At 40.8% G+C, this 21,948-nt stretch overlaps 1 protein-coding gene across 1 annotated transcript in view; it reads left to right on the plus strand.

Moving 5' to 3' along the window:
• STK36 (serine/threonine kinase 36) overlaps positions 1-21,948 on the plus strand; it is a 786,440-nt gene that overhangs the window by 644,535 nt on the left and 119,957 nt on the right. The gene's annotated exons all lie outside the window — the stretch shown is intronic.

Raw genomic sequence — 21,948 nt, forward strand, 5'->3', positions numbered from 1 at the left:
AGAGCCTTTGGATCTGAGAATTCAAAGAGTCGAAGTGTTGAATCTGAAGACAGACCTTCGATTCCGACTACAACCATGACTCGTTCAGCGCCAATTCCCCTAAAGCAAGTTGAGTCTTGGAGCTGGAGCGTTGACACCAGATACAGAGTAATGATTTTGATGCTGAGGTTTTTGGAGCCTTCACTTCCCCTTGGAGCCTTGGTGTTGGACAGCTCAGGACCGACTCCTCCCTTACTGCAGGAGCCAAGGCATGGTCAGAGCTTGGCAGCACTTGGAGCTTCGGCACTGGTGAGGCTAGCAACATCTTCTCATGGTTCTTCTGCCTTCCCTTTGAGGTAGTGGAGAGGGCTTTCTTTCTCTTGAGAGTCCATTCTTCTGTTGCATCTTCAGGTCCTACCACTATACCCACTTCGGATCCAGCTTCTGAGCCTCATCAAACTATTACTCAGGGACAACCGGCCTGTATAAGCTTTCAGGCAGTTCCCCTGCAAATACTTCTCCTACCTTCTGATACCTCTCCAGATCATCCCACTGAAGAGGTCCCCCAGAAGAGGTCATGCAAAAGGAGACACATAGACTCCCCTTAGGAGTCTTTAAACAAAGACACCAACTTCGATGAAGGGGAGGGGGTCCCAAAGATCTCCACCAGAATGTCTCCTTTGGAGACATTCTAGAGATCCTTAGAAAGGTGAATTGTCTTCTGATTCCCCTTCCCAGGAGGAGTCATTGTTCCTAGAAGCCTTCAGTTCCAGCCCTTCTACATCTTGGGTTTACCCCTTCGGTGGGTGACCTTATAGATCTCATGTCTCGCTAGACGTAGAAGTAACCAGATGCCATGGAACCCATTCCCCATCATCCTGATAAATTTCTTACTCCGCCCAAAGACGGACCTCATTGGAGTATTTCCTGTGGATGCCATGGTTGTGGTGGCAGCCACTAAGAAAGAGGAAGCAGAACAGAGCTCTTGCGTCCATCCTCCTAACAGAGAGTCCAGGGCAATGGACAAGTTTGGAAAGTGCATTTATTTCTCAGTCACCTTTGCCCTATGGTTGCTTAACTGTTTGGCACATTTCACCAGATTGCAGAGAGACTTGATTAAAAAGCTCTCTAAGTCTATTCCTGGAATCTCTGTCAGTGGAGGAATATATCCAGTTTTCTTCACAGCTGGCCACCCTTCAATCTATTTCCAATGCGTCTGTGAGGTTAATCTCTCATGCAGCAAAAGATTCCTCACAGGTGACTGGTTCGGGCATAGTCATCAGGAGACATGCCTGGATGCGCTTGTGTAACTTTACAGAGCCTTTTAAGGATTCTTTCAGGAATGCACCCCTTTGATAGATCTTCCTGTTTGACCCTACAGTAAAAGAAACCTTCTCCTTTAGTGAACAAGATGGAAAGATCTTGTCTGCCGTGGGAATGTATTTTTCTACCGCTCATAGATCATTCCTCAGGAATCAGCATGGAGCTAAAAAGGTGTGGTTCCAAAAGTCACAAGATCCTTATCAGGACCCACGAGGGAAAACTTCTCCCAGAGGCTGGGGGGAATTCCAGTGGAAGATGCTGCCCTCATTGCAGAGGGGGATTGCAGAACCAAGGGTTTTACAATACCTTTTTAGATAAACTCTTCTAGCACTTCTTGAAGGGTTTCCTGACTGCTCTTCTCTAGAGGCAGTTGGGGGGCACTTGTCTCTGCACCCAGAAGCCTGGGCATCAATCACAAAAGACAGTAGGGTACAAAAAATTATATCTAGAGGATATTTTATTCCCTTTTAATAAATCCCACCATCCAAACAGAAAACACTCCCTGATGTTCCACCTAATCATCGGGGGTTAGCCTTAGAATTTCAAAAGCTGTAAGATAAGAGTCATCCAGGAGGTCCCACCAGACCAGAGAGGATTCAGAACTTACTTAAGGTTATTTTTAGTGCCAAAGAATACGGGGGACTTGAGACCCATTCTGGACCTCAGCAATCTAAATCAGTTTATAAAGTACTACAAGTTCTGGATGGTCACAGTTCAGTCCATTCTACCTGTTCTACAGAAAGATGGCTTTCTTATGCCAATACATGTCCTGGGGGAATCTAACGTGCTAGCCAACAAACTCAGCAAGTGTATTCTTATGCCTCATGAGTGGTCTGTCAATCGAGCAGTGGTATAGAAGATTTTCCATCGATTAGGTCTATCGATCTCCAGGATGTGTACTATCACGTCAAAATAAACAGATGCTCCCAGAAATGCTGGCGGTTTTGGTTTGTGGGCCAGTGATTACCAGTTCAGAGCTCTGGCTTTTAGCTTCACCACAGCCCCCAGGGTATTCACTAAGTGCATGGCAATGGTAGCAGCTCATCTCCGACTGCTCGGATTAAGGGGGTTCCTTACACAGATGACTGGTTCCTCACCTCTTCAACCAGACATCTCCTTGAAAAGACCAGGAACTACTCACTCCAATTATGTCAGTCTTTAGGGATCCCAGTCAGTTATGTCAGGTTCCACCTTCAACCCATTCAACTCTTGGAGATTATAGGAGCTTGCCTATATACCACCAGTCAATTGGCCTTTCTTCCATCAAATAGATTACAGTCCATAAGATTGCAGGTGAGACTGATTCTTTCACACCCTTCTCCCCCAGCAAAACTGGTTCTTCAGGCCTTGGGATCAATGGCGGCTGCTATTACTTTGGTCCCAATGGCTCATTTCCATATGTGTGTTCTTCAATGGACTCTAGCAGTTCAGTGGTCGATTCTTCTACAGCCTCTAAACTATACAATAAAACTTTCTTGGGTTTGGAAAAATTCCCTGCTTTGGTGGGTACAGTCCAAAGAAGTTTGTCAGGGACATCCCTTAGTGTTTCCAACCCCCCGGTAGCCAGAGTGACCATGAACGCCTCCAGGTTGGAATGTTGGGGTATTTCTTACAACAGTCAGTCAAAGGCACATGGTCCCCAGAAGATACCAATCTGTATATCAATGTCATGGAGATGAGGGTGGTCTTCCTAGTGTTGCAGACCTTTCAGGACTGTTTTCCTCTGGGGACAATTGCTATCCAAACAGACAACATGTTGGTGGTTTGGTCCTAACCCCTTTGTTGAGAAGCAGTGAGAGTGTGGCAGTGGGCAATCTCCTCCAACTGCTTTCTTATGGCAGTGCACATCCTGAGGAAATCCAACGGGCTGGCCAACAAACTCAACAGATCTATTCTGGTGCCTCACAAGTGGTCTTCCAATCAAGCAGTGGTGGAGAGGATCTTCCATTGATGGTGTTATCTTTGCTGCAGCCTATCCACCTCTCCCTTCAACAAATGCTGCAGGTTCTTTGCCCTAATGCCCCTATAGGGGGAGTCACAGAACAATGCTCTAGCTCACTTTTCACCCTCTGATCTCCTTTATGCTCATCTCCACTTAGTTACCTCTAATCCCCAAATTTCTTCAGAAAACACTTCTGTTGAAGAAGTTATTCTCATTGCCCCTTTTTGGCCTCATCAATTGTGGTTCCCAATCCTTTTGTTTCATCTTCTATGTCCTTCTTGAACAGTGGACCCCAGTCCAGATCTGATCTTTCATCCCACAGGGGTGACACATCCAGACATTCCAGACCTCACATTGACTGCATGGTTTCTCCAGTTCCACTGACAGCTAGACAGCCCAGGCTTTCTTCCCCGGTTCGTCAGATAATGCTATCATCCCAAAAAGCCTAACTAGGAAAATTTACAAGAGCAAATGGAAAAGGTTGTCTTATTGTGCCCATCAGAGAGAACTGGATATTTTTACTGCACCTTTTCCTTGCTTCTGTTTTTTTTTTTTTCAAGAAGGGCTTAGCTTTTCCACCATCAGAGTTCACTTAGCGGCCATTTTGAATTATCATACTAGAGATAATGCTTTCCCTCTAGCTTTTTCCAAGCTATGCAAAGCCTTCCTTAAAGGTCATTTTTTTTTTGCTTAGACCTCCAATTAAAGACCCTACTCCACCCTGGGATCTTGCGCTGTTAATGCAGAGTTTGACTCAGCCAAGTCTGATCTCAGGTTTCTTTCTTGGAAGACCATCTTTCTAGTGGCCATCACTTCAGCAAGGTGAGTTTCTGAACTCCAAGTGCTCTCTTCAAAATCCCCTTACTTGATTTCCCACAAAGATAGAATAACTTTACATACTAATCCAACCTTTCTGCCCAAAGTAGGTTTGGAAGCTAACAGTCATCGGTTTACCTGTGTTATTCCCATTTTTTTCTGACAAAGGTGAATATGTGCTTCATCCCTTAAGAATGCATAGACTGCTCTGTTTTTATCTTGGTAGGACAAAGGTTTTTAGAAAACTGATCTGTTGTTTGTCTGCCTTGCCTCCAGTAGGGTGGGAAAAACAGTTTCCAAAGTTACCTTAGTAAAATGGTTAACAGATTGAATTTTGTTTGTTTATACTCACTGATCTTTTCCTTTGCCAAGACCTCCAAAAGCTCACTCCACTAGATCCCTGGGTATTACATCTGCTTTCTGGTCTATTGATGATATTTGTGCTGCAGCCACTTTGTCCAGTGCCCATACCTTTACTGCTTATTACAAGTTGGATTTCACTTTTAGAGGCAGAGCTGTCTTTGGTTCTGTGGTACTGAGGAATATCCTTCCATGAAGGTCACTCAAGGTTTTTATAGCTGAGGACTCTGTCTCATTCATTGAGGAGTGGATAAAAATAACAAAACTTATAAGAGTTATGAACTCACCATAATTCCCCTCCTTCCCCCTCACCTTTTCTTCTGGGAGTGACCTGACAGACATATTGGAACCACTGCTCCTGTTTGAACCCCTATCTTTCATGTATCTTTTTCCTTTTATGTGAGCTAAAACTAACCTTTCTTTGTTTAGCAGCAAACTTGATCTGAGGTATTACAGGGTTCTGAGGCATTATGGGCCTAGGCAAGGTATACAATAAGAATGAAAGTCCTTATGAGGTATTTGCTTCCCATAAGAAATGCAATTGTTAACTTTTTCTGACATCGGACTGAGGCAAGAAAAGGTTCCCCAACGGGGTACTTAGCTTTGAAGACTTCGGACTGAAATTCAATTCGAAAATCTCAGGTGTCGGCCAACCGGCACTTGCAAACTGCTTCTGCTTCGGGCACCGCACGGCAAGAAAGACTGAAGAAAATGGTGTCAGATGCCTCTTATATACCCCTGGCACACTGACGTCAGGGAAGAAGCGACAGCAACCAACGCCGGACCAAGACTTTGGAATTTGGGCCGACTGCGGGACCGCCTGATGACAGGATAACCCAAGTGTGATGACTGCAATAGGGTAACACGATGAACATCTATGCATCTGTGCTGTCCATTTTCATTCTTCCTTAATGAATGCGCCTCATATCCAACCTTGGATCTGGCTTGGCCACATTTCTTTACAGAAGGTGTCTTCAGACCAACTACTCTCACCATAAAATCTTATGCTAAGCTTAAGACTCCTCTAAAACCAAAAAAGACTGCACAACTGTCTCCAGTTCAAGGACCCATGCCTAGATAAGAAACAGATGCTTAAAATGGCTGAAGATTTGATTTCTTTAATCAGGGGTTCCCAACTCCCCCCAGACAAAAGGCCTAGACAAGAGGAGGATTATGCCTCCTCTGATCAAGTGTCTATCTCCTCAGGCTCCTCTGAGGAACAGGATTACTCATTTCCCCCTTATGAAGATTCTGATGCTGAAGATTCCATTCCCTCAGCTTCTCCCCCTGAAGACTATTCCTTTGGGGAAACATTACATACCATGAGGGAACACTTCACTGGGAAGGTCAGGACTATTCCGACTTCAAGAAAAGGCTCCGAGAGTTTCTGTTACTCCCACAGCACAGACCACTTGCTGTCCCTCCAGTTTTAGACATTGTGGATGATGTTTACTTAGAATCTAGTCTAAATCCAGATTCTCTGCCTCCTGCTCCAGCCAAACCAGACAGATATTATAGAGTGCCTGACGCACACAAATTCCTTTACAAAAGCCCTGCTGCTGACCCAGAGACAGTCTCCCAGGGTCCCAGAGGGGCTAAGGCTTCTATGGCTAAAAATCCTGTACCTTCTGAAAGGGACTCCAGAGCACTAGATAGGTGGGGGAAGAAGGTTTACACCTCAGCTACTCTAGCTATGAGAGCACTAAATTGTCAATTTCACATGCTGAAATGCCAGCAATTCCTAATGTCTCAAATAAAATAAAAGATGAGCACGCACCCTCAACAGTCTGAATTCAAGGAAATGCAGGATCTGTTGCATGCAGCTGAACAGGTGGGCAAACATACTTTACAATGTGGATTTGATTCCTTGGAAGCTACCTGTAGAGCAGCTGTTATTGGGTCTGTTATACGTAGGCATGCTTGGTTAAAGGAACAAACTCTGCCTGATCATGTTAAAGCAAAGTTACTAGATGCACCCTTACAGCAGGATGTCTTATTTGGGGTTAAAGCAGAAGAGGTTTTAAAGAAAATGGAGGATAAGGCAAAATCTATGCAGACGGTCAAATATTTCTTACAGGTACAACCCCCACGCTTCAGCAGAAATTGGCCAACAAAAAGTTGGTCCTTTCCAGCTTCTGACAGACCACAGAGGGGTAAATACAGATGCCCAAGGGGCAGAGGTCAAGCTCAAATCCCTTACAAACCTCGCCAATGGGGCACTGCAACACAGAGGGGAGGAGAAGACAGGCCCCAAACTACTAGAAGACAAACACAATGACTTAAAACTAAAACTGCCAAGCAAATCTCTCTTGGCAGCTCCCTTGGGAGGAAAATTAGCACTTTTTGCAGACAACTGGCGCATCATCACAAAGGACAAATGGGTCCTAGACATTATCTCTCAAGGATACAGATTCCATTTCCACACCTTGCCAAGACTAAAAGGAATGCCAAACCTGCCACAAAATCAATGGGCAGAGGCTCAAACACAAATTACAGCTCTCATGGACATGAGAGCCATTCAACTGGTACCTACACAGGAGCAAGGCCAAGGATTTTACTCAAGGCTCTTTCTAGTCCCCAGAAAGGACAATGCATGGAGACCCATTCTGGTCCTTTCAGTTCTAAACATCTACTTGCAAGTACCCAAATTCAAGATGCTAACACTACAGCAGCTTCTTCCCATGTTGGGCAAGAAGGCTTGGCTAGTAACGTTGGACCTCAAGGAGGCTTACCTGCATGTCCCTATCAGACAAAATTGCAGAAGATACCTCCATTTCATTGCAGGTTCAACCCATTACCAATTCTCTACACTGCCCTTTGGCTTATCTACTGCACCCAGGGTCTTCACAAAGTGCCTGGCACCAGTAATTGCATACTGCAGATGAAGAGGAATTCAAATATACCCATACCTGGATGACTGCCTCATCCAAGCAGAAAGCAAGGACACTCTCTTACAACATCTGGCTTTTGTAAAACACCTTCTAAGTTGCCTAGGGTACACAGTAAACGAGAAGAAATCAAAACTAGTGCCCTCACAAAATATGATATTCCTGGGTGCCAGCTTGAATACAACGGCCCAGATGGCTTATCTGACGCCAGACAAATAACTACAACTAACTCAATACTTCAAAATAATGGCAACAAAGACCCAACTCCCTGCAAGAAAAATTCTGCAGGCCTTGGGCTTCATGGCATCTTGCATACTACTAATACCATTTGCAAAACTGCATATGAGGAAATTACAATGGTACCTGAAAAGCATATGGACTCAACACAGCCACAGCTTGGAAACAATGATACCTCTCATTCCCTGCCTTCAACAGGAGTTTCTATGGTGGTCACAGGCATGTCACCTCAACAAGGGTCAGCCTTTCACCAGCCAGGCAAACTATGACAACAGATGCATCCGACTATGCCTGGGGGGCACACATGGCAGGACAGTGCGTTCAAGGCATATGGACTGCAGATCAAAGAAATCTGCACATCAATCAAAAAGAAATGCTAGCTGTACAGAAAGCTCTGACAGCCTTCAAGGACTGCTTACGTCCAGGACAGCTTATAATAAGGACAGACAACACCACAGTAATGTGGTACATAAACAAGCAAGGGGGGTACACACTCCTACCCTATGCAGGCAAGCAATGACCTTGTGAAACACAGCACTGGCTTACCAAGTTCAATTACAAGCACAATTCCTGCCAGGAAAAAAGAACACATTGGCAGACGACCTAAGCAGGAACATCATGGATCCCCACGAGTGGAAACTGGATCCACAAGTATTTGCAATGATAACTCAAAAATGGGGGCACCCAGACATAGACCTGTTTGCCAACCCCCAAAACTATCAGCTATCAAAATTTGCACAAGGACATTCCACCAACAAGCTTGGGAAGTGGACGCCCTCTCATTCAGTTGGAAAATGTTGACAGTATATGCCTTTCCTCCATTGCCCCTTCTCACAAAGGTGCTGCTGAAGGTCAGGATGGAGAGACCCCGAATGATACTCATTGCCCCAGACTGGCCACGCCAGCACTGGTACCCACTACTAAGGAACATGGCTCACGGCCCACCATGGATTTTACCACAAATCCCTCATCTGCTCACACAGCAAGACAGATTCTACACAGCCAGCTGAAAACCTTAAATTTGGCTGCATGGCAAATCACCTAAGCAACCAGCCAGCTCCTCTTTCACAAGCTGTTACGGATGTCATTCTGGAGGCCAGGAGGCCCAGCACCAGGAAAGCCTACTCAGACAAATGGAAAAGATTTTGCGCCTGGAACCAAGCTAAAGGCCAAAATACCCTTGAGCCGGACATACCTCAGATTCTACAATATTTAACTGTGATGTTACACAAAGGACTTTCTTTTTCATCTATTAAAATCCACGCCTCAGCTTTTTCAGCTCACTACAACACGGATCCTCCCTTATTTTCACACCCACTTGTAAGGCAGTGCCTCAGAGGGGCCAAAAACATTAGGCCTCCCAGGAGAGCACCAATACCAACTTGGGACCTCAACTTTGTTCTGGAAAAACTTACGCTGCCACCTTTTGAGCCAGCTTTCTCAGCTGATTTACAGTTTACATCATGGAAGACTGCCCGGCTGCTAGCAATTACTTCAGCCAGAAGAGTCTCAGAGCTACAGGCATTAATGGCAGTAGAGCCTTTCCTAATTTTTCATCAAGACAGAGTTTCTCTACGAACTAACCCCTCCTTTATGCCAAAGGTGGTATCCAGTGTGGCTCTAAATCAAACCATCCATTTACCCACCTTCTTCCTAAATCCACAGAACAAAGGAGAAAGACTCCTGCACTCCTTGGACATTTACAGGCAACTACGTTACTACTTGGATAAAACTAAGGTTTTCAGAAAATCTGACCAGCTTTTTGTATCCTATGCTACAGCATCACAGGGTAAGGCTATCTCAAAACAGACCATTTCCAAATGGATAGGACATTGCATACGTTTTTGCTACACCCATCATGGAAAACCAGTTCCTGCAAGCATAAGGCCCCACTCCACCAGGGCAGCTACTACATCTACAGCCTTCCTCAGGGGGGTGCCAACCAGGGATATTCTGGAAGCTGCAACTTGGAGTTCAGTACACACCTTCACCAAACACTATCACTTACCACTTTACTCTAAGACTAGAGCTGGCTTCGCCACTGCAGTTTTGCAGGGCCTTCTAGCCTCCTCTAACCCTGTTTGACAACACCTGCCATCCCTAGCTTTGGGATTCAACCCAAGTGTGATGACTGCAGCAGGGTAACACGATGAACATAGTACAGTTTTGTACCTACCATAAATGTAGATGTTCGAGTGTATACCCTGCTACAGTCCAGGTTACCCTCCCTCCATCCCCTCTGACCTAACTGAAACCTTTCAATACCTTAAAATCTGATACAACCTTTGTGGTGTATTTGCTTATAGCTGGAGGGATGTTTTGTTTGTGCTAAACTTTTATTATTGGTACTATCTACTGACCACCTTTTGGGGGGCACCTGACATCTGGGGCAAGAAAAACTGAAGAAAATGGCGTCGGATGCCTCTTATATACCCCTGGTGCACTGACGTCAGGGAAGAAGCGACAGTAACCGACGCCGGACCAAGACTTTGGAATTCGGGCCGACTGCGGGACCGCCTGACGACAGGATAACCCAAATGTGATGACTGCTGCAGGGTATACACTCGAACATCTACATTTATGGTAGGTACAAAACTGTACTTTATGGTGAGTACATAGCTTTTATTTTTGGGAGTGTAATGAGTTGGCATATCGTAAATAATTTCCAACAGAGTACTCATACATACATATTGTGTGAGCAAATGGCTGTAACTAAGGACATGGTTCTTTTGAGCTGGAATACAGGATCTGAATTGCTTAGACAAAACAAGGTCTTTTTAAGTTTAATTCCATTGGCTGCCAAAAAGACAATTACTAGAAAATGGAAATCAGTCTACACCAACTATATTTGGGGTATTGACCATTATAAAAGAGGTAAAAGAACTGGAAGAGGATCTTTAGAAAATAGGAAGAAGCAAATGACATAGAAGTAAATAGAAATTGTGGGAACAATACATGCACAATAATGTTCAGGAGGAGATATGAGGCTTAAGGGAAGGCAGGAATTCAGCAATTTTTTGTAAGGTTGGACTGATGATAGTAGCAAAGAAAATATATGTGATGTATATTGTATTTAAATGGAAAAAATGTTAAAAGTGTTTGTTTTCTTTTCTGTGAATATATGTTTGCCAATTTCTGAAGTGATAATTTAAATAAGCTGTTAAAAAACTTTACCAGTGCTGGTCTTTCACTTAGGATTTCCCTATTCATTTATCTTTGCCTATACTCTGATAGTTGTCCTTGATAGTGAAAGCAGTCTGTACCCTGCAATCCAAATGTATTTTTGGCATCTTCCCATTCTGTTACCTTTCCTTCTGTTATTATTTGCTCCCAATCCCTTGATTCCTTTACCAGTTTTCTCTAGTAAATTCCAGCCCCACCCTTGCTTATTCTCTGTACCCTTATTTGCATTCATCCCATTTGGCAGAAACTCCTTTCTCCATTCCTGTGTTGGCTTAGTTCTTAGAATATTTTCTGCTACTTTATGAATATAATATTCTGTATGCCTATTATTGTCCTTAAGGGTCTGCATCCAAAATCCCAGGTTTTCCTTATTTCTTGAGCTTCCCCTGTTTTATCATCATCCCTTTCCACTTTGAATTATAGCTTTCTGTTTATGGAATGTATAGGAGCCTTAACTCTGTTGCTGTGACATATCCCTTCAAATTAGGTAAGCCCAGACCACCTTGTCGATCAACTTATCCTACTTGACACTTGCCGTCTTCCCCTCCCAGATAAAATCCTTCAACTCTTTATTATTATCCACAACTTCTCCTCTGCTTGATGAAAATATTCCTGACCTGTATATAAAACTTAATGGACTAAAAACATTTTCACTGCTTGCATCTTGCTATCCATATCCATACAAAAGAGATTCCATTTTCTCAGTTTTTGTATTAACTTTTGTTTAGTCTCTTCTCACATATCCTTAGCTGCCGTAACAGAATCCTTTTAAATGTATACTGCTAAGTACTTTATTTTATATTATCTACATAAATGTATGTATTGCTGAACTAATTCTTGTGTGGGTACATAGTTTACAGCTACAGTCTTTGCTTTATCTTCATTAATTTTATATCCTAAAAAGACTTGGAACTGTCTCAGAATGTTCCAAGAGAGGTCCTTTTTGGGTTTTATTCCTTATTTTCCTTGACAGTGGTTCCAAATATAATGCAAGTAACAAAGGGGAAAGAGGACATCTCTTCCTGGTTCCTGTGTTCAGACAGAACTTTTCAGAGAGGAAACCTCGCACTTTAATTATTGCCTTTGATCCCTCATATATCCTCTTAATTAACCTTATTGTGTCAGGAAATGCAAATGCTTTCATTGCCCTGCTCATAAACTCCAAGCTTACTCCGAGGAATGCTTTCTCTGCATCAAGACCCACCAACAGTGGTATTTTCTTACATTCTTTCTTCTGCATCATCATTGTTCTTTTAATATTGTCAAATGTTTGCCTCACCTCCACAAAACCACACTGATCTATACCTATCAATTTTTGCAACACCCTTGCCATTCTTTTAGCCATTGTAGACATAATAGACAAACATTTTATAATCATGGTTTAGAACCAAAATGGCCCTATATGAAGCTGGATCTGATGAGTCTTTACAGCCACCACAGCTTCCCCGCCTTTAAAAATACTGTTAAACAGAACCTTCCAGATCTTTATCATTTTCTTCCTCCTAACTTCCAAACTTCCACGAGAATACGATCTATTCCTGTAGACTTTTCTTCTATCCTAACTGCTTATAATTGAGCCTCATCTTCTGTTAGCCTGGGCATATTTAATTCTTCCATAAATATTTCCATTTGTACTTTTTCTTGATTTCCACGTTTCTCTGCTTTATACATATTTTCATAAAATTTCTGAAATATTTCTAATACCTCTACTGGATCTCTGGCTATTGTCATAGGCTCCCTAAGCTTGGCAACAACCTTTTCTGCTTTCTGTTGCCCGAGTTGTTGCACTAAAAGTTTTTGTGCTCTGGAGTTATCAAAAAGCAGTTGCTTAACAGCAGTCTTTCTAAACTCGTATGTTTTTCAGGTAGTCCCTTATTTTCTTTTTAGCAATCTGCAGTTGTATCTCTTTTTGTTATGTGAGATTCCCCTTACTCTGCAATAATTTAACCTTTGTCAGTTTCTCTAAATTGTTCTTGTTACTTCTTTTTTTTTTTCCAACATCTTTATTAAATTTCCACGTGACAAAGGCAATCTTACATTTATATAAATGAAAAACATACAAAATGAAATCACTTTAGTTGTAAGCAGTTTACATCACAGACACTACTGAGACAACTGTAGTTGTAAACATTACTAATCACTTATAAACATTCTAGTCATTGTCAGTTAAGCATTGTATAGCTCATTCAAATCCTGCCGCTTAAACCTCATTCCTGCTGTATATATACTTTTCCCACAATTCCCATTTTTTCTATGTAATTTGCTTCTTCCCTTTTCTAAAGATCCCAACTCTAGTTGTTTTATCTCAGTTACTATATTCACTACTTCTAGTAAAGTTGGCCTAGCCTTTGATTTCCATTTTCTAGTAATTGCTTTTTTGCTAGCCACCATAATTAGACTCAGCAAGGCTTTACTATGTTTAGGCAATTCCAATTCTGTAGAATAACTCAAAAAAATAATCTCCCCAGTCAGTCCAATCCACCCACCCAGCATCTCTGACAGAGCGCCCCACAGGGAATCCCAAAAGTCTGCCAGCTCATTACACCTCCAAAAATATGTTCCCATCTACCTCTTTCTTGCCCATCACAGCTCCAGTATTTGCTATCCACCTGAGGAAAAATTCTTTGGAGTCTACTCAGTGTATAAAAATACCTATATAAACATTTCCAGGCAAAGATCCTAAATCTTCTAGACTTTGTTGCATATTTATGAGATATGCATATATCCCCCATTGTCTCTTTGTGAATTGCTTATCCAGTTTCTGTTCCCAATCCTTTCTAAGCTCCTCTGATTGATTTTTGTCATTATCATGCAATATTTTATATGCTTTACTAATTATTCCTTTCTTTAATGGCAGCTTCTGTTCTACATTCTATTAAAAACTCTGCCAGTGCTTGTCTTTCATTTAGGAGCACCGTATTTATTTCCCTTATACTCTTATCAGTCCTTGATAGGAAGGCTATCTCTAACCTGCAGTCCAAATACATTTTTGGCCTCTTCCCATTTTATTACCTTTCCCTTTCTAGTTATTTGCTCCCAATACCTTGGTTCCTTTGCCAATTTTCTCCAGTAAATTTCAGCCTCCTCTTGCCTGTTATTTTGTATCCCTGACCACAGTCAACCCTATCGGCAAAATCTCTTTTTTTCCATTCTCGTACCGGTTTGGTTCTTAGAATACTCCCTGCTATTTTATGAATATAATACTCAGCATGCGTTTGGTTGTTTTCCTTAAGAGTCTGCATCCAAAATCCCAATCTCTCCTTGTTTCTTGAGCTTCCTCCCTGCGTCATCATCATCCCTTTCTACCTTGAATTATAGTTTTCTGCCTGTGCTATGTATAAGAGCCTTAACTGTTTTGCTCTAAAATACTCCTTCAAATTAGGTAATCCTAGTCCATCTTGTTCAATTGGTAGAATCATCTTATCCCACTTGACCCTTGCTGTCTTCCCTTCCCAGATAAAATCCTTCAACTCTTTTTTAATTGCTGTCCACAATTTCTCCTCCAGTTGATAAAAGTATGCCTGACCTGTGTATAAGACTAAAGGGACTAAAAATATTTTAATGGCTTGTATCTTAGTATCCATATCCATGTAACAAAACTTCCAGTTTCTCAATTTTTGTATTATCGTCTGTTTAGTCTCTTCACACATATTAGCTGCCACCGTAGAGTAATTTCTAATCCATACTCCTAAATACTTCATTTTATCATGTCCCCATAAATATGGATATTGTTGGACCAATTCATGTGTGGATACATAATTTATCGCTACTGCTTTTGTTTTAGCTTCATTAATTTTGTATCCCCAGAATATTTAAAACTGTCTTAAAATGTTCCACAACACTGTAATTTCCCTTTCTGGTTTTGTCATGCATAGAATAATATCATCTGCAAATAGAGCCAGCTTTTCCTGACTACCATACCAATTATATTCTTGAATTTCTGAGTCCCTTATTTTCTTTGCCAGTGGTTCTAAATATAATGCAAGCAACAAAGGGGAAAGTGGACAACCCTGCCTGGTTCCTCTACTCAAGCAGAAATTATTGTAGAAGACCCCATCCACTTTTTAATTTGCGCCTCTGATCCCTCATATATTCTTCTAATCAACTTTATAATTGTATCAGGGAAAGCAAATGCTTCCATTGCCCTGCTCATGAATCCCAGTCTGCTCTGTCAAATGCTTTCTCTGCATCAAGACCTACCAATAAAAGTGGTAGTTTCTTACATTCTGCTTCCCCTCTGGATCATCAGTGTTCTGATAATATTGTTAAATGTTTGCCTCTCCTCCTCAAAACCACATCCATCAATTTTGGTATCACTTTTGCCATTATAGACATAAACACTTTATAAACATGGTTTAGTATTGAAATGGGCCTGCATGAAGCTGGATCCGATGGATCTTTACCCTGTTTAGGTGTTACCATTACCACTTCCTTCTTCCAGGATGCTGGAACTTCTCCTCCTCTTAAAATACTATTAAACAAAACCTTCCAGATCTGTGTGAGTTTTTTCCCTCCTAACTTGCAAACTTCCACAGGAATACCTCTTCTTGTTACTTCTTAACTATAATTATTTTTCTTTTATTTCTACCCGGTTTTAAAATTCTTCTTTCATTTTATCTCACAATCTACTTACTGTATATCTTCTGAAGAAATTTATATCTTTTCCTAAAAACTCATGGATAATTTTCACTCCCAATTCCTTAAATTCCTGTCTGTTTAACACACAGATGGGGAAGGACCAGTGCCTCATTCTTGTTTCATTACCCTGCATTTTTATCTTATAAATTATTGATACTTGATCTGAAATAGTTATAAGATGTGTATCAAAATTTTCAATTAAATTCACGTTCCTCTGAAATATAATTTCTGTCTATCCTACCCAGTTGTTGTACCTTGGGAAATAATATGTAAATTCTCTCAGAGTTTCTGCTAATGAATTCACATCTTCCATACCAAATATTTTCATGAATTTCTTCAAAAAATTACCCTCTTGTTATATTTCCCTTCTAGGTCCTTACCTATAAGTAATATTAAGCACCATTGTAACAGTTTTAAGTGTAATATAAAGACACATCATCATCATCTTCCTCCCTTGCCAGTAGTCCCTTACTACCACAAATGCCATTAGTATCCTTTTTCCTCCTTATCACTGAAGGAGCTTCTGTAGAAATTAATGTAAGTACTCTCCTTTTCCTTTGTTTGAAATATTCTGCTGAATGACCATGAAGGAAGAGGAAATTCTTTTTTTATCAAATTCACACGGTCAGTTCTTTTCAGATGTGTCTCCTGTAGCATAGCTATTTGCACTCTGCAGCTCGTAGTATAGTTCACTACTCTTTCTTTATTGTATATACATGTGAAACCATGCATGTTCCAGATATTATGGAAACTGGAAAGGGTTGCCATTATGATAAGAAGTTATTATTCTCACCTGTTACATATATTTTTTTCAAATGTCTAGTTTCAGCTTTTGTGTTACATGCACGTACTAATGTTTGACCTTTTATACAGTCGTTTCTTGTCTTGTCCATTTGAACCTATATTGTGTCTTACAAGACTTTTTGCTTCAATGAAAACCCTCAAAGAATCCCCCTCACAAACAGACAAAAGGATGTACATTTTCAAATAATGAAGTTTCACCCTCTTAATAAGAATTATTGTCCCAGATTGACAGCCACACTCACTGGATTGAAATGACATATAATGAAGGTTATCCATAAAACTCGTGATACAGCCTGTTATTCTACTTACACTAAGTGCTATCCTTTTTTGTCTTACCTTTATTCCACTCCCAGATGTAAAAAAACAACTTGGATGCTTTAAGAAAACATTATCTTCTAGCCTTGAAAGAATTGTATTGCCCTATTAGCTTGTCTCCATAGAAACATAAGAACGGTTACCTAGTTGCCTTCAGCCTATAAGCTTCTCACATTACATTATGAACATTTGCTAAAAGAAAACTTTCATTGCATTTAGTATTCTCTTATTTACTTGCTTCCACTTAAAACCTGTTCTTAGATCAAGCCATTGGCCTTAATCCAGGCATTTCCTTATGCAAAGGTAAGAAAACTAATGCCAGTTCTACTTGTATCATGAATTATATACTTTTAAAACTCATGCCTTGTCTCAACAACCCAAGATTATAGCTCGTTATCTTAAACATGCATTTGTTCAGGCTTTCTTCTCTTTTTACATTGCAGTGCCTACATTTCTTAAAACTAAAAATGAAGAAAGATAGAAAAAGAAGAAAAAAGGGCTCATGTTTACTTTAGTATCATTTTAACACACACAAAAACTGAAAATGCTTTACTATATGACATGCAATTTATATCATGAAAGGTATAAAAATACTGTTAAGAACAAAAATTGTTTTACATAGAGTTACATGTTTCCTTCTTCTCCCCTTCTTTTTAATGATCTTCCAAAACATTAGCAACATGAAGTAGGGCATGATGTTTAACAAAGTTGAAAAAGTCCAATGTTTCTAGTTTTTCTTGTTCAGCCATATTTCACAAATGTGATTGATGCTTTGTAATCCCACATTTATCGATTAATTTCTGAGTTGCTGGTTTTCTTCCTATTGATCTCCATCTCCCAGCTGCAGTCTCTGGTTCACTTCCAACATACTCCTGGTGCTTCTAGTCAACTCCTGTACTTTTCTCTGTTTCTTCAAGCATTTTCCTTTGGAACATTGGAAACTGGTAAAGTCTGTCTATGAGCTTTATTATCAGAAGGTTAAGAAGCAGAATTCTCTCCTGTTTGGTAGGTCACGTTTTGTTAGACAAACTTTTGTATTTCCTGCTTAGCATGTTCTGCATCAAAAAATGACTGATCCTCCAGGGAAAAAAAATATTCTGACGATAGCTTGGTACAGCAAGTCTATATCACGGAATCCACGCAGCAAAACATCGACTGCCATTTCATCGACCCCAAAATAACGAAGTACACTTTACGCGAACGGACAGATCATCGATTTTTTTCCTAGGGAAAAACTTAGGCCATCACCATGAATTTGCTCTTTTCCCCACTGTAGTGTGATCATGGAGTTAGTATATCTAGTTAGGAGGGGTGTGGGGGAACAGCTCCCCACATTGGGGGATGTGGGGGCAAAGCCCCCCACCTTGCAGTGTTTGACGTGGTGTGTCGTGTGTGGTTGGCCTACTGATTTTTTTCCCTAGGAAAAAACTTTGTGATCTGGCCGTTCATGTAACTTGTACTTCAGTATTTTGGGGGTCGACCAAATGGCGGTCAATGTTTTGCCATTTCGATTTTGTAATATATAGACCCCGGGTACAGCAGCTTGAATCTCACACCTGCCTCTCAACACTTCCTGATTGCTGGAATAAATTAACCCTTCATCTGAGTGGTCTGCAGTGAGCAGTCACATTCTACAAACAATCTGTCTCCAACTTTTAGTACTTTGTCCTTCTGACACTGTTTTATCAGAAACAACTCTTTCTGCTAGTATGATTGCATATTTACTAATACAGGTCTTGGCTGCTTTCTCATGGCTAGGTTTGGATCATACACATGATGTGCCCTTTCAATTAATACCTTCTGCCGTGGAATGCCAGTCCAGTTGCTTATTTCTTCTTTCATAAAATTAATATAGTCTGTTTTTTCCAGTTTCTCTTGTACAGCAGAAAATCTCAGGTTTTCCCTACATGCTCTGTCTTTTAATTCTACCATTTTTTAAGCATCTGTTCTTGAGCAGCCTCATACTCAGCCGGCCTTTTCTTCTTTTCATCCTCTTATTTTTGCAGTTTTATCAGCTCATCTGAATATCTGTTTAAAATTTGTTAAATTTTTCCAGCCTTTTGCTGTCTGAGTTTTTTTACACTCCTTCATCGTTTAGTTTAATCAGCTCTAAGCACATTTGACTTATTTTTTCCCTCTAAATTACTGGAATTCATTTCTTGCACCAAATCTGGAGCTTCAGCTGCTTTTTGCTGAGCAACTGCAGGATTCTTCACAGACGTTTTTTTCTCCTCATTTTTTTTGTGGTTGATTTTCTTTCATGTTCTCTAAATTTCATTTTTGCTGGCACCCAGGCAGTGCACTTATGAATCAGTTACTGAAATTTTCCCCAAAAGTCAAATTCACTGGCTTTCTTTTCTGAGTTTCTGTTTTCACACTGGGGGAGCTATAATTAAGCTGTTACTCAGTGTTACGCCATCTTGGAAATCCTCATTAATTAATTTCTGATTTCAAATTATGCTGTAAATTGTTCATTTGTGTTTTATACTTTTTTGTTTAATGAGCAATGCTAAATCAAATATGAAATTAAGTCTAGGTATAATAGTCGATTGTGATTTTGGACTTACATGTTTAAAAATAGCAAGTTATTGACAATTGATTCCAAGCATTGACTGTTTGACACAAGGCTAATTTATTGGTACTGTATGAATATATAATTATAAGATGGTTGTATGAACAATTAGCACCAAAATCACAATTTCACTATGCACGGAGATTACACAGTTTATCAAACTGAAAATGTCTTAATACTTTTATTACTTTAAAAAAATCTCCATGACTTTATCGTCATCATCATCATTCCCCTTTTTATAACTACTGCCCTTCACTATATTTAGAGCTGTTCTCTTACCCCACCTTGACAGTCATGCCTGTCTGTCTTAGGTCTTCTATCACACAATCCATCCACCTCCTAGCTGAATGTCCTTGTCTTCTCTTGCCCTCTTCCTGTCCCTCCTAAATAAATTTCACTAAATTGTCTTCTGCTTTTTTGCATGTGTGACTGAACCACCATAATCTGTTCTCTTTGCCTTTCTCTGTAATTGGGGCCACTTTGGTTTCTGCCTTTTCTTCAGCTGTCTCACAATGATCATCCAATTACCTTTCCATTCGCTTTATGTCCATCCCTTCAAACTACCTCAAATGTTCTATCTTTACTGCCCAGGTTTCTGGGCTATAAGGCGGCACTGATCGCACCACTGTTTTGTACACCTTACTTTTCTACTTCTTTGGTATTTTCTGCCACACATTTTTTGCATGCAGCACCATTGATTTCTCCCATTTGCTGCCAAGATCACTGTTTTGTCTGTACTCACATTCATCCCGTGTGCATTCAGTTTTGCATTCCAGTCCATTGTCAGTTGCTGAAGTGCCTGCTTTGAGTCATAGGAAGATGGATGCTTCAATAGGGATGTTCATCCTTCCTCCGTCAAGTGAGCCCTCACGCAACTGTACTTGTAGGAATTGAACTTCCCAAGTGATAGAGTAACATTATTGTACTCTGCAGAACTACAATGTTAGCAACATTTTGTAAATGTATAAAGCTGCTGAAAATGTGTGTGTGTGTGTGTGTGTGTGTGTGTGTGTGTGTGTGTGTGTGTGTGTGTGTGTGTGGTGTGCATGTTTCAGTACAAGGTGGGTGCTTCTATCTTATGACTAAAATATTGGACATATAAATCTGAGCTGAAATTTTGTACTAATGAATGTTTTGCTTATGGTTACTGCTTTGACATTTCTCTCTGGATAGCAAGCATGTTAACTTAAACCAGTAAAGTCTTGTTGTACAGTTTTTTTATATGGGGAGGAAGATTTAATTCTGAATGACAGAGAAATACTTGCTGGCTTACCTCAGTGAAGACAAAACAGCTTAATAAAACACTGCCAACTGTTAGATGTTAAGGGTATAGCAGTTACAAGTGGCAAATGTGCATCATTTGTATTTATGCATAATGTTAACTATTGAGCATCACTGCCCACAATGCCTTGTTTAGCTGCCATTTTAGTCATTTGGTTAATATTTTTCATCCCCCAAATCAGATTTACTTTATGCTGTGTAATGCTGTGTAATCTGCTTTGTTTTTTTTGACAGACCTCTTTTATGAAAGACAGTGCTATCCTCCTTATTGCTGATAAAGGACTAAATCCTGGGTGTGACACGTTTCTCCCTAACCGTACATTTTTTTATTTGTACAGTAATGCTCACATGAATATGAGTAGTATTTAATGACTGACCTTTCCATGAAGGCCTAATCATTTTTACATTTTTTGGTCCCCTTGGACCTCATCTTACCATCCCGGTCCTCCAGTACCACATGTCCATGCTGGATCTACCAGCCATCCCCTACCCTCGGACTTACTCCATTACTGCTAGAGTTGGTCATGGATGTTAGGGGTGTCCTGGAGGCTCTGCAATCTGTGCTTCCACCTGGTGTTTTTTTTTTTTTTATTTTATTTTGTATGCCTTATCCACTTTCATTTTGCTCCCCACCCCCCACCCCTGCATGCTCACTGATTGTGTTCAAGGGCAACTCCCCTCTCTTTGGACTACACCTTCCCGTAGCAAGCATAATCAGTGAGCGCCATCCCACCCATGCCATCCTTCCTTTTGGACCCCACCTCCCCTTAGCGAGCATCATCAATGAGCGCCATCCCACCCAAACCCATCCTTCCCTGACGCTCTGTCAGCCATCTGAGCCGCTAATTGAACCCTGATCAGCTGTACCGTAGTTGGGGCTTTATCTCTGTACACCACTGGAGCAGGTACTTCATGAAGACGTCCTAATCACATAATTATACCCCGGACATTTGGATCTAGCCAGGGGCTGCTAGGTCTTCCTTTATTTATTTGGGTCCCTAAGCAATAGGTCTCTTCACCCACAGGTAGAATGCAGTCTTGCTGATTGAAGGCTGAAAATGGAGAGGGTTCAGTCCTCATTTGACAAGCTGTACAAAATGTAATTTCTTGTAAAAATTCATGAAATATCCCAGTAAGCTACCCACTGATAAGAATCTAGAAAGTTGGATAATCGGAGGAAAGTTGTGCACTGCCTCTTTCTGTAGAACCCAAAATCTTCCCAGATTTTTTTCCGAGTGAGTATCCACTTGTAAGTTGAAGGTACTCTGCTCTCCAAGTGTGTATTGCAGGATTCCTTGTCCCGCAGTGTGGGTTCTATAAAGTATTGTCCTCCACTAGGCCTTTAGATATAACACCGATTTGAACAGCACTTACCTGCAAGAGTTAAAAGACCTATGCTGCATTGAATTACACACAGGTGCAATCTTTCTCTTACATTACTTCTCAGAAACAATTTTATTTTAAGAACATATACTGCAGGTTGAATTGTATGTAAGACATATTTCAGGAGACAATATGTACCAGAAGCCATTTGCATTTTTCACTTAATATTGACTTCTTCAAGATCTCCAACATTTTAAATCCTTGAAATAACAGTGCAGGTACAGTGC

The sequence above is a fragment of the Protopterus annectens genome, chromosome 10.part0, assembly GCF_019279795.1.
Source record: "Protopterus annectens isolate FY-2018-M chromosome 10.part0, PAN1.0, whole genome shotgun sequence".
NCBI classification, from domain to species: domain Eukaryota; kingdom Metazoa; phylum Chordata; order Ceratodontiformes; family Protopteridae; genus Protopterus; species Protopterus annectens.